Raw genomic sequence first — 3,112 nt, forward strand, 5'->3', positions numbered from 1 at the left:
TGTTTGCTACCCTTATTTCTTTGGAATCTGAGAACTGATATTTCGGATACCTTTGAAGACTATTGGGCCAAAGGAAATATCCTCCGATAAAAAGGAGAAAGATGCTTTCTGAGAAACTTCTTTGTGATCTGTGATATCATCTCACAGTGTTACAGCTTTCCCCTCAAGAAGCCTTTCGCTGAGACTGTTCTTGTGGAATTTGCAAAGTGATATTTGGAAACCCATGAAGGGCTATCGTGAAAAAGAAAATATCCTCAGATAAAAACTGGAAAGGAGGTTTCTGAGAAACTGCTTTGTGATGTGTGATTTCCATTCACTGAATTACAGCTGTATTTCAAGGAGCTGTTTGCTAACCTTATTTCCGTGGAATCTGAGAACTGATATTTCGGATCCGTTTGAAGACTATTGGGCCAAAGGAAATATCCTCCGATAAAAATGAGAAAGTTACTTTCTGAGAAACTTCTTTGTGATCTGTGATATCACCTCAAAGAGTTACAGCTTTCCCCTCAAGAAGCCTTTCGCTAAGACTGTTCTTGTGGAATTTGCAAAGTGATATTTGGAAGCCCATGCAGGGCTATGGTGAAAAAGAAAATATGATCAGATAAAAACTAGAAAGTAGGTTTCTGAGAAACTGCTTTGTGATGTGTGACTTCCATTCACTGAATTACAGCTGTATTTCGAGGAGCTGTTTGCTAACCTTATTTCCGTGGAATCTGAGAACTCATATTTCGCATCTGTTTGAAGACTATTGGGCCAAAGGAAATATCCTCCGATAAAAATGAGAAAGTTACTTTCAGAGAAACTTCTTTCTGTTCTCTGAAATCATCTCACAGAGTTACAGCTTTCCCTTCACGAAGCCTTTCGCTAAAACTTTTCTTGAGGGATTTGCCGACTGATATTTGGAAGCCCATGGAGGGCTATGGTGAAAAAGAAAATATCCTCAGATAAAAACAGGAAAGAAGCTTCCTCAGAAAATGCTTTCTGATGTGTGACTTCCACTCACTTAGTTACAGCTGTATTTCGTGGAGCTGTTTGCTAGCCTTATTTCTGTGGAATCTGAGTACTGATATTTCGGATCCCTTTGAAGACTATAGGGCCAAGGAAATATCCTCTGATACAAATGAGAAACAAGCTTTCTGAGAACTTCTTTGTGATCTGTGAATTCAACTCACAGAGTTACAGCTTTCCCCTCAAGAATCCGTTCGCTATGACTGTTCTTGTGGAATTCGCAAAGTGATATTTGGAAGACCATGGAGGGCGATGGTGAAAAAGAAAATATCCTCAGAGAAAAACTGTAAAGAAGCTTTCTGAGAAACTGCTTTGTGTTCTGTTAATTCATCTCACAGAGTTACAGCTTTCCTCTCAAGAAGCCGTTCGTTAAGACTGTTATTGTGGAATTTGCAAACTGATATTCAGAAGGCCAAGGAGGGTATGGTAAAAAGGAAAATATCCCCAGATAAAAACTGGTAGGAAGCTTCCTGAGAAACTGCTTTGTGGTGTGTGACTTCCACTCACTGAGTTACAGCTGTATTTCGTGGAGCTCTTTTCTAGCCTTATTTCTGTGGAATCTGAGAACTAATATTTCAGATCCCTTTGAAGACTATAGGGCCAAAGAAATATCCTCCGATAAATATAAGAAAGAGGCATTCTGAGAAACTTCTTTGTGATCTGTGAATTCATCTCACAGAGTTACAGCTTTCCCCTCAAGAAGCCCTTGCCTATGACTGTCCTTGTGGAATTTGCAAAGTGATATTTGGAAGCCCATGGATGGCTATGTTGAAAAAGAGAATATCCTCAGATAAAAACAGGAAAGAAGCTTTCTGAGAAACTGTGTTGTGTTCTCCTAATTCATCTCACAGAGTTACAGCTTTCCCCTCAAAAAGCCGTTGGCTAAGACTGTTCTTGTGGAATTTGCACATTGATATTTGGGAGCCCGTAGAGGTCTATGTTGAAAAAGAAAATATCCTCAGATAAAAACTGGAAAGAAGATTCCTGAGAAACTGCTTTGTGATGTGTGACTTCCACTCACTGAGTTGCAACAATATTTCGTGAAGCTGTTTGCGAGCCTAATTTTTGTGGAATCTGAGAACTGATATTTCGGATACCTTTGAAGACTATTGGGCCAAAGTAAATATCCTCCGATAAAAATGAGAAAGATGCTTTCCGAGAAACTCCTTTGTTATCTGTGATATCATCTCACAGAGTTACAGCTTTCTCCTCAAGCAGCCTTTCGCTAAGACTGTTCTTGTGGAATTTGCAAAGTGATATTTGGAAGCCCATGGAGGGCTATGGTGAAATAGAAAATATCCTCAGATTAAAACTGGAAAGAAGCTTTCTGAGAAACTTCTTTGTGTTCAGTGAAATCATCTCACAGAGTTACAGCTTTCCCCTCAAGAAGCGATTCGTTAAGACAGGTCTTGTGGAATTAGCAAAGTGATATTTGGAACCCCAAGGAGGGCTATGGTGAAAAAGAAAATATCCTCATATAAAAACTGGAAAGAAGTTTTCTGAGAAAGTGCTTTGTAATGTGTCATTTCCACTCACTGAGATACACCTGTATTTTGTGGAGCTGTTTGCTAGTCTTATTTCTGTGGAATCAGACTACTGACAGTTCGGATCCCTTGGCAGACTATAGGACCAAAGGAAATATCCTCTGATAAAAATGAGAAAGAAGTTTTCTGAGAAAGTTCTTTGTGATCTGTGAATTCATCTCACAGAGTTACAGCTTTCCGCTCACGAAGTCGTTTGCTAAGACTGTTCTTGTGGAATTTGCAAAGAGCTATTTGGAAGCCCAAAGCGGGCTATGGTGAAAAAGAAATATCGTCAGATAAAAACTGGGAGAAGCATTCTGAGAAAATGACTTTCTGATGTGTGACTTCCACTCACTGAGATACACCTGTATTTCGTGAAGTTGTTTGATAGTTTTATTTCTGTGGAATCTGAGAACCGACATTTCGGATCCCTTGGCAGTCTATAGGGCCAAAGGAATTATTCTCCTATAAAAATGATAGAGAAGCTTTATGAAAAACTTCTTTGTGATCTGTGATATCATCTCACAGAGTTACAGCTTTCTCCTCAAGAAGCCTGTCGCTAAGACTGTTCTTGTGGAATT

Source organism: Mandrillus leucophaeus, unplaced genomic scaffold, assembly GCF_000951045.1.
Source record: "Mandrillus leucophaeus isolate KB7577 unplaced genomic scaffold, Mleu.le_1.0 Scaffold752, whole genome shotgun sequence".
In the NCBI taxonomy this organism is placed as follows: domain Eukaryota; kingdom Metazoa; phylum Chordata; class Mammalia; order Primates; family Cercopithecidae; genus Mandrillus; species Mandrillus leucophaeus.